The sequence below is a fragment of the Euleptes europaea genome, chromosome 12 (assembly GCF_029931775.1).
Source record: "Euleptes europaea isolate rEulEur1 chromosome 12, rEulEur1.hap1, whole genome shotgun sequence".
In the NCBI taxonomy this organism is placed as follows: domain Eukaryota; kingdom Metazoa; phylum Chordata; class Lepidosauria; order Squamata; family Sphaerodactylidae; genus Euleptes; species Euleptes europaea.
In genome coordinates this window covers 6,608,990-6,619,780 of record NC_079323.1, presented here as the reverse complement: position 1 = coordinate 6,619,780, position 10,791 = coordinate 6,608,990, and positions in this window count along the sequence as shown.

Genomic DNA, 10,791 nt, shown 5'->3' with positions numbered 1-10,791 from the left:
AGCAATGCTGATTCCGTGACCTTAAGCAGATGATGAGAGGGAGGGCATCTTGGTCATCTTCTGGGCATGGAGTCGGGGTCACTGGGTGTGTGTGGGGGAGGTAGTTGTGAATTAACTGCATTGTGCAGGGGGTTGGACTAGATGACCCTGGTGGTCCCTTCCAGCTCTATGATTCTATGATTCTAGATAGAGGGTCTGCCTTGACCTGGATGACCCAGGCTACCCCGATCTCATCAGATCTCTCAGGGTTGGTATTTGGCAGGGAGACCACCAATAAAGACTTTGCAGGCAATGGCAGACCACCTCTGCTTCTCACTTGCCCTGAAAGCCCCTTGCTGGGATTTCCAGAAGGCAGTTGAGACTTTGATGGCAATTTACACACACAAGCAGGGTCATTCCTGGTTAGTATTTGGATGGGAGACCCCCCCCCCAGGAAGTTCAGGGTTGCTACGCAGAAGCAGGCAATGGCAAATCACCTCTGAACATCTCTTGCCTTGAAAACCCTACGGGGTCACCATAAATTGGCTGCATGATAGCAATTAATTAGTATTCTCCCTGACCTGGATGACCAGGCTAGCCTGATCTCATCAGACCTCGGAAGCTAAGGAGGGTAAGCCCTGGTTAGTACTTGCATGGGAGACCACCAAGGAAGTCCAGGGCTGCTGTGCAGAGGCAGGCAATGGCAAACCATTTCTTCCCTTGAAAACCCTATGGGGTGGCCATAAGCCCGCTGCAAACTGATGGCACTTTGCATACATCTGCTCCGCTGTGTCTCTTAGAAGACAGTGTTCCATCCCAACCAACGTTCATCCAGAGGTTTGGTGGTGCATCAGAGGAGCATGCCTATTATATTGGGTGCTGTGGAACAAATGCAGGACAATGCTGCTGCAGTTGTCTTGCTTGTGGGCTTCCTAGAGGCACCTAGTTGGCCACTACGTGAACAGACTGCTGGACTTGATGGGCCTTGGTCTGATCCAGCAGGGCTTTTCTTATGTTCTTATGTGGTGATGGCTTCCAGCTTGGAAGGCTTTAAGAGGGGAGTGGACATGTTCATGGAGGAGAGGGCTATCCATGACTACTAGTCAAAATGGACACTGGCCATGATACATACCTATTCTCTCCAGGATCTGAGGAGCATGCCTATTATATTGGGTGCTGTGAACACAGGCAGGATAATGCTGCTGCAGTCGTCTTGTTTGTGGGATTCCTAGAGGCACCTGGTTGGCCACTATGTGAATGGACTACTGGACTTGATGGCCCTTGGTCTGATCCAGCAGGGCTTTTCTTATATTCTTACGTTCTTATGTGTTGATGGCTTCCAACTTGGAAGGCTTTAAGAGGGGAGTGGACATGTTCATGGAGGAGAGGGCTATCCATGGCTACTAGTCAAAATGGACTCTGGTCATGCTGCATACCTATTCTCTCTAGTATCAGAGGAGCATGCCTATTCTATGAGGTGCTGTGGAACACAGGCAGGATGGTGCTGCTGCAGTCGTCTTGTTTGTGGGCTTCCTAGAGGCACCTGGTTGGCCACAGTGTGAACAGACTGCTGGACTTGACAAGCCTTGGTCTGATCCAGCAGGGCTTTTCTTATGTTCTTATGTTATGTGAACCGTTAAAAAAAACTGAACAACAAAAAGGTATTTGTGAAAATAAAATTGCGGGCAGATTGAGTGGGAGGAGGGACATGGCTCGACAAGCACGTTCCCATCTCTGAAAAACTACCTTCTGGACCCAATGTTAGTATATCAAAAGTTACTGACACGGGACTCCAGATGGCCAGGGCTCTTTTATGTCACACATTCCGTGTTTTGGTTTCATTACCAAAGCAAATGAGCGGAGCGTGACACAATTGGAGAAAGGCAAACCTGGAAACGGCTGCCAATGTATTAATCTGTGGGGGCTAATATCATAATGTAATTACTACAACAGTGCTTTTCTGACTTAATTGAAAACTCTCTGTATCTGGGCCATTAATGAGAAATGCACGATTTGGCGATTCAAAACAGAGGAAGTTGCAGATTGTCGGGGCTTTCTGTGCAGGGGAACGATTCGGAATGGATTCTCTTTCCTCTCTCTTTTTTCCCCCTTCAAAATGACAACGAAAAATTTGCTAGGCTAGAAGATGCGGTGCCCTGTGTTAGGTTTTGGTTAGGTTAGGTCGGCAAAGTGACTGCACCTCCCCCCTAAAACTGGACCTTTGCCCATTTGGGAGAAAGATAAAATGGGCATCAGAAGATGTCAGAGCGGACCAAAAGAATGAGTACAGCTTGAGAGAAGAGGGCAGTCTACTTGTAGAATCATAGAGTTGGAAGGGGCCATATAGGCCATCTAGTCCAACCCCCTGCTTAATGCAGGTTCAGCCTAGAGCATCCCTGATAAGTGTTTGTCCAGCCTCTGCTTAAAGACTGCCAGTGAGGGGGAGCTCACCACCTCCCTAGGTAGCTGATTCCACTGTCCAACAACTCTTACTGTAAAAAGATTTCCCCTAATATCCAGCTGGTACCTTTCCACCCACAATTTAAACCTATTATTGCAAGTCTCCCTTAAGTGGTAGAGAAAGCTGGCATATAAAAACCAACTCTTCTTCTGCTTCTAGTCCAACCCCCTGCTTAATGCAGGATCAGCCTAGAGCATCCCTGACAAGTGCTTGTCCAGCCTCTGCTTAAAGACTGCCAGTGAGGGGGAGCTCACCACCTCCCGACGTAGCTGATTCCACTGTCCAACAACTCTTACTGTAAATTCCCCTCCTTATATCCAGCTGGTACCTCTCCGCCTGCAATTTAAACCCTTTATTGTGAGTCCTATCCTCTGCTGCCCACAGGAACAGCTCCCTGCCCTTTTCTAAGTGACAGGCCTTCAAATACTTCAAGAGAGCAATCATGTCCCCCCCCCAACCTCCTCTTCTCCAGATTAAACATTCCCAACTCCCTCAGCCTTTCTTCGTAGGGTTTGGTCTCCAGACCCCTGATCATCCTCGTCGCTCTCCTCTGCACATGCTCGATTCTGTCCACATCCTTTTTGAAGTGAGGCCTCGAGTCGAGAATTGCACACAGTACTCCAGGTGTGGAGTATACAATGCAGTGTACAGCAGAACTATGACATTTTGCGATTTGGATGTCATGCCTCTCTTGATGCACCCCAAGATCGCACTAGCTTTTTTGTTGCTTTTTTTTTTTGTCATGAGTAACATTGGTGGTGGAAAGTGCCGTCAAGTCCTAGCTTACTTAGGTGACCCCATAGGATTTTCAAGGCAAGAGGCGAACAGAAGTGGTTTGTCATTGTCTGCCTCTGCAGAGAAGTCTGGACTTCCTTGGTGGTCTCCCATGGCTTACCCCCTTCTTAGCTTCCAAGCTCTAACAAGCTTGGTCAAGTCTAGACTGTGCAGGCTATTTCCTATGACTGTATACCATCCTCCTATGCCACTGTAGGAAGACCTAGTCACAATGCATACTCATTCTCTCTAGGATCAGAGGAGCAGGCCTGTTACATGAGGTGCTGTGGAATACAGGCAGGATAATGCTGCTGCAGTCGTCTTGTTTGTGAGCTTCCTTGAGGCACCTGGTTGGCCCCTGTATGAACAGACTGCTGGACTTGATGGGACTTGGTCTGATCTAGCATGGCCTTTCTTATGTTCTTATGACCTCTGGCAAGGGAGAGCCCATGCATATTTCTTTAGCAAATATGGTCCCAATGTCGACCTGCTCTCACTGTTAGGAGGTTTCTCCTACTATTCACCCAAACACTACTTTCCTGAAATTTCATTATTTTTATTTATTTACAAAATTTGAAACCTGCCTCCCCCCCACCCCCAACAGGGGCCACCAAGGTGGCTAACAATTTAAAACATATATGTTAAAATCACATTTTAAAACCATTAAAATCAACTGCCCCAGATACACATCACTAAAACAAAAAACAGTTAAAATGCATACCACCCACCCCCAGCACCTAAAACATTGGTTAGGATGGAGGGATCATTGAGGCAATGCCTAATGAAACAAAAACGTCTTCACCCACTGGCAGAAGACGGCAACAGAAGGAGGCAGACGAGTCTGCCTGGAGAGAGAGTTTTGGAGCTTTGGTGCCATGACCAAGAAGTCCCTCTTAGATCTAGCTTTCCCTGTGGAGCAGCAGAGGACAAGTCCTTACTTGATTTTGAATCCCGCTGGTTTATGTTTTCAGGTGTTCTGCTCTGGTTCAAGACAATGGTGAGTTTTAAGGTTGGGTTCACATTTGGAAAGGCGATGGCTCTCAAGAGTTTGAGATTGGCCAACTTAGATCATCCAGTGGGTTCCTCCCAACCCTTGTGATGCAACAGGAGAAAAACTTGCATTGCTTCTCAAAGTGGTGCCTACTTTTGTTCTTCAGCACACGTTCTTCACGTTTCAGTCCACTGGTATGTGTTTACCTGCCTTGTTCCATCTGTGCATTCTTAGTGGCGTTATCTGTCTTTGTGAGCATGCATAATAAACCACTGGCCTTGGCATTCTGGTAAAGAATCCCACGTAGCACCCTGTTATCCTAGTGCTGGCTCTCTCGCCAAGGACGGTATACACTTCTGCGAACGTTGCTCTCAATTTCCTTCCTCCGGCCCTGGACCTCAGCCCTGTTGCTTTCAGGAGTTGCCAGTTCTCCCTTCCGTCTTTCTCTGAATTTGTGTGATCGAGGACAGAGTGCCAGGAATCCCTTGTTCTTCTGCTTCTCGTTTCTTTGATTGTTCCCTGGCTGCTGGTGATTGAAACAGAAGATCTTTTTTCTTTCTTTCAAGTAATACTCTTGCAATCCTTGACCTAGAACATGGGGATGTATTGATTGCCGAGTCTTGTTCAGTACCTTTCCCCCCCCCTTCCGAGCGGAGCATGTATTTCAAAGGAGCTTGTCCTTTAAATTAATTGGACTGGGTGTCCTGATTCTACTCTTATGAATATGTAGAGACGCGAGGAACATTCGTCATTGTGTGTGAATTTTTACGAAAACAGAACAGGTTTGTGAAGGCGAGGAGATGTTTTCGGTGAAAATGAATAGCTGCCCGAGAAAAGTAGGTGGTGTGGAAATAGGCGCCGGGTGAGGGGTACGCAGCAGGCCTTGGTTTTGTGAGTGGCGGTTGCGGAAGGAGGGGGAAAAGAACCTCGGAGCATAAAAGCATATCTACTGTGAGGATACTTCAAACATTCATCCATATGGACCTCTAAGATTACACGGCACCAGGTGATAGAGTTCTGTGACTGGAAATCCAACATATGTTTGGCTACGGTTGCCAACCTCCAGGTAGGGGCTAGAGTTCTCCCTAGGGCTGCCAACCTCCAGGTACTTTCTGGAGATCTCCTCCTATTACAACTGATCTCCAGCCGATAGAGATCAGTTCCCCTGGAGAAAGTGGCCACTTTGGCAATTGGACTCTATGGCATTGAAGCCCCTCCCCTCTCCAAACCCCGCCCTCCTCAGGCTCTGCCCCAAAAACCTCCTGCCGGTGGTGAAGAGGGACCTTGCAACCCTAGTTCTCCCGATTTACAAATGAACTCTAGACAACTGGGATCAGTTCCCCTGGAGAAAATGGCTGCTTTGGAGGGCAGACTCCAAAATGGCATTATACCCCACTGATAAAATGGCATTATACCCCACTGAGGTCCCTCTCCATACTTTTTCAATAAGGTCTTTTATGCATGGCTGTTTCCCTTGCGGTCACCCCTTCAACAACTTCAGGTCTTTGTGTTGATTACGCATGCCATTTCCGACTGTCAGAGGTCGCCTCGTTCTCCCCCTGCCTTTCCCCGCGTTTTGCCCGCGTTTTCAGAGACCTATTTTATCTCAAATTTGAAAACACGGGCAAAACACAGGGAAACGCAGGGGGAGAGCGAGGCCACCTCTGACGGTTGGAAACGGCATGCGTAATCAACGCAAAGACCTGAAGTCGTCAGAGGGGTGACCACAAGGGAAACAGCCATGCATAAAAGACCAAAGTTAAGGGCCACACAAGATGTAAAAACGGCTAATCTCAGTCTCAGGCATCCACTTGTAGCTAGGCGAAATCCATGCTGCTCCCCTCCCCCTCAAAAAACACCCCACCATTTGTGCAAGAAAGTAAAAGATAGAAAGAAGTTGGGATTTGGGATGCTTAGCTAAGAACCTCCTTCACGTGTCCGCCACTGCACTCCATAGAGGTCTGTTGCATTACTTATTTATTAAATGCTGGCTCGAGCAGCCTTTTCTCTAAAAATAATTGCATTTCCCCATGGAATCCCCATTCCTGCCTGTCTTGCTTTCATGCCACTCATTGTGCATGTTCTGAAGCTAACCGCCAGAGACAGGTGCTTCAGAAGGGGCCAGTCTTCGATGCACACGTTTTCTTGAGAGCGCACTTTCTCTTTGAACCAGTGGTCCGCACGCTTGATTTATGTGTTGGCCATCCGTTCGCTGGTGACTCCTTTCAAGACCGAGAGTTGGATCCTAAGGAACTTTTCTGCTGTGGTGTTTTCCTCAGGCAGAAAGGCCTCTTGTGGTGGCAGAAAGGTCTCTTGTGCCAGAGGAAGAAAAACGGTAAAGGTAGTCCCCTGTGCAAGCACCGGGTCATTAGTGACCCATGGGGTGATGTCACATCCCGATGTTTACTAGGCAGACTATGTTTACAGGGTGGTTTGCTGATGCCTTCCCCAGTCCTCTACACTTTACCCCCCAGCAAGCTGGGTACTCATTTTACCGACCTCGGAAGGATGGAAGGCTGAGTCAACCGTGAGCCGGCTACCTGAAACCAACTTCCGTCGGGATCGAACTGAGGTCGTGAGCAGAGCTTTTGCCTGCAGTACTGCAGCTTACCACTCTAGCACATGTGGACGTACTTTGCGCCAGAGGAAGTGAGCTCCGCAGCAACAGGACACCTTCAGGCCTTTTATGCATGGCTGCTTCCTCGCGGTCACTCCACCGAGTACTTCGGGGCTTTGCTTTGATTATCCACACATTTTCCGACTGTCAGAGGTCGCTTTGCTCTCCCCGCGCGTTTCTGTGTGTTTTCGCCACATTTTCTGGATGCTGGCTAAACACAAGCCCAGAAAATGCGGGGGGAATGCGGGGGGAATGTGGGGAAAACGCACAGGGAGAGGGAGGCAGCCTCCGACAGTCAGAAAATGCAAGCATAATCAAAGCAAAGCCCCGAAGTAGTCAGGGTGACCATGAAGAAACAGCCTTGCATAAATGGCCTCAGAGGGAAGTGCACCCAAAGCAAAGGTATAGGAGCCAAGCCAGAGTCTACATATATATGCTCCTACCCTGGGATGGGGAATGTTCACAAGAGGAAGCTTATCACCCTCATCCAAGTACCGACCCTGCTTAGCTTCCGAGATCTGAGGAGATTGGGATATCCCATGCCACCTTCCCTCTATTAGAAGCTTGGCTGTTCTCTATGGTTGTGAGTTCCCAAGCTGGGATCAAAATGCAGCGTGGCTATCAAACCCCTTGTGGGCTACCATACGTAAGAACATAAGAAAGACCATGCTGGATCAGACCAAGGACCACCAAGTCCAGCAGTCTGTTCACACAGGGGCCAACCAGGTACCTCGAGTCTGGGAAGCCCACAAACAAGATCACTGCAGCAGCATTATCCTGCCTGTGTTCCTAATATAATAGGCATGCTCCTCTGATCCTGGAGAGAATAGGTATACATCATGACTAGTATCCATTTTGACTAGTAGCCATGGATAGCCCTCTTCTCCATGAACATGTCCACTCTCCTTTCAAAGCCTTCCAAGTTAGCAGCCATCACCACATAAAAACATAAGAAAAGCCATGCTGGATCACATCAAGGCCCATCGAATCTAGCAGTCTGTTCACACAGTGGCCAAGCAGGTGCCTTTAGGAAGCCCACAAACAAGATGACTGCAGCAACATTATCCTGCCTGTGTTCCACAGCACCTAATAGAACAGGCCTGCTTTTCTGATCCTAGAGAGAATAGGTATGCGTTGTGACCAGTATCCATTTTTATAGTAGCCCTGAATAGGCCTCTCCTCCATGAACATGTCCACTCTCCTCTTCAAGCCACCCAAGTCGGCAGCCGTCACCACATCCTGGGTCAGGGAGTTCCTCAATTTAACTGAGGCAGGTAGTTTGCACTCAACTCAATTGGGGCAGGTTTGGGCGTTGGCCAGCGGCAAAGGGCTGTGCCAGGGGTTCATCGTCAAACAGGATCGGCCATCGCTGCCTGTGCTGCAGAGCCGGCTGTCTTGCAGATGCCCCATCGATAAAGTACCGTGTCCGCCATGTAAGTGGGAATTTAACCACAGAGGGCCAGTAAAAAAAAAAAAAGCTCTTTCAGCCCGATGTGAATTAGGACGCTCCGGTTAAAAATTCATGGCAAGATTACATAAAGCCATATGTCGCGTTTGTACACACACATATATATACTGCAACCCCTCCCTCATTTTGCATTAAAAATGTACACCTGCTCAGCATTAGATATTCCATTAGGCTACGATCCGAAAGGGAGGAGGGGGAAGCAGGGAGGGAGGGAGAGATAAGGAAAGTGTTTTTAAGCGTGCCGTTTATTTGATGCTGCTTTGAAATGGTTGTGTCGCTATTTGGATGATTGTTTTAAATTATACGATGAGTAAGAAGGCCAGCGAAGAGGAGGCTGTCTATAATGGACGGTTACCTGTTTTGCAATAATCAGGCTGTATTAAGGTTTCACATGTGGGTCATCAAGGATGGGCTTCTTGGGGAGGGGGCATGACTCAGTGGTAGAGCATCTGCTTGGCGTGCAGAAGGTCCCAGGTTCAATCCCGGGTCTCTCCAGTCAGAAGGACCAGGCAGACGTGAAAGACCTCTGCCTGAGACCCTGGAGAGCTGCTGTCAGTCTGAGTAGGAAGTATTTCTTCAAACAACTCATACTTAAATTGTGGAACTCCCTGCTCCAGGATGTGGTGATGGCCGCCAGCTTGGAAGCCTTTAAGAGAGGAGTGGACCTGTTCATGGACGATAGGGCTATCCATGGCTTCTAGTCAAAATGAAGGTGCCATTTTGTAAGACTTGCATTACAAATGTAATAGGTACCTTGGCTACCATTGAATTCTTATTTATGTACAAATACATTGTGAGTCTTGAATAGAAGTTCACACCAATAGTTGGGTACTATTTTATATTTTGTTAACCTCCAGGTGGGGCCTGGAGATCTCCTGGAATTTTCATCTGATCTCCAAACTACGTAGTTCCCCTGGAGAAAATGGCAGCTTAGGAAAGTGGACTCCATGGCATTATACCCTGCTGAGGTCCCTCCCAGCCTCAAACCCTGCTCTCCCTGAGCCCAGGAAGTTCCCAACCTGGAGTTGGCAATCCTACAAAAGAGGCAAAACTTTAAAATAAGAAGAAGAGTTGATCTTTATATGCCGACTTTCTCTACCACTTAAGGAAGAATCAAACCGGCTTACAATCACCTTCCCTTCCCCTCCCCACAACAGACACCCTGTGAGTTAGGTGGGGCTGAGAGAGCTCGAAGAGAGCTGTGACGAGCCCAAGGTCACCCAGCTGGCTTCACGTGGAGGAGTGGGGGAACCAACCCGGTTCTCCAGATTAGCATCCACCACTCCAAACCACCACTCCTAACCACCACACCGGCTCTCAAAAAGACTTGCAGGAGTCCACAAAAGGCATATTTTTTTACATGGCAGGATCTTAGGATCTGCGTCACATTCCCCTGCTGGCTGCATGATTAATTAAAGATTCTCAGAGTGCCTAGCTAATCAAATGTGGGGAGGGGGATATATCTAAGATTATAGCAGCAAAGGGTGCTAGGCAACGGGAATGTAAAGACATGTTAAAATGTCTTATTTAAATTAAAGGCAGCGAGGGCAGGCAGGTTCTACAGTTTGGAAAATAACAGGCGCTCAGCGGGCGGGCTTGGGGATCTTTGTAACCGGGTCCCTTTCCCCCCATGCTCGGCTTTGATGTCTGTAAATTGTACGCCGTCGACTTTGAAATCTTTTGGGCTTGAGGAAGAGCAATAAACGCCATTTGCAAAAAAAAAAAAAAAGTAAAAACATGCTGCTGACCTTTCCTACAGATTTTCTTTATTAATTTTTTATTTGATTTTTAACACAATATAAAACAAAATACACAACATACATACCTAATACAAAACTAAAACAAGACCTTAATCAACCCCTATTCAGAGCGGGTTTATAACCCTCCTACCTTCTATTGTACTATAAAAAAAATCTATTTGTACATATAAGTTTAAAATATGCGTAAACTGTATGAAGGAGAAAAGCTAAATGTCTACTTAAACCTACCGAATGCAAAAATTGCATTGTCTATTATACTTCAGTACCACATGAATATAATTTGCCTTTTACTAAAAAACTTACCTAGCCTGATTATATTATATATATTTTGTTTTATATATATCATATATATTGTATAAACATTTACTATTAAACTGCAACTGTATGATCGTTTCTACAGATTTGTTCAGATATAGATTTGTATGCGAGCCAGCATGGTGTGGTGGTTAAGGTGTCGGACTAGGACCTGGGAAACCTAGGTTCGAATCCCCGGTCTGCCATGAAAACTTGCTTGGTGACCTTGGGCCAGTCACAAGCTCTCAGCCTCGACCCTGGGAAGTATTTGGATGGGAAACCTCTGAGGAATACCAGGGGTGCGACGCGGAGGCAGGCAATGGCCAACCTCCTCTGAACCTCTCTTGCCTTGAAAACCCTATAGGGTCACCATAAGTCAGCTGTGACTTGACAGCACTTTACTCATACACGGGCACAGATTTGTACAGAATTTAACTAACTGTCTTG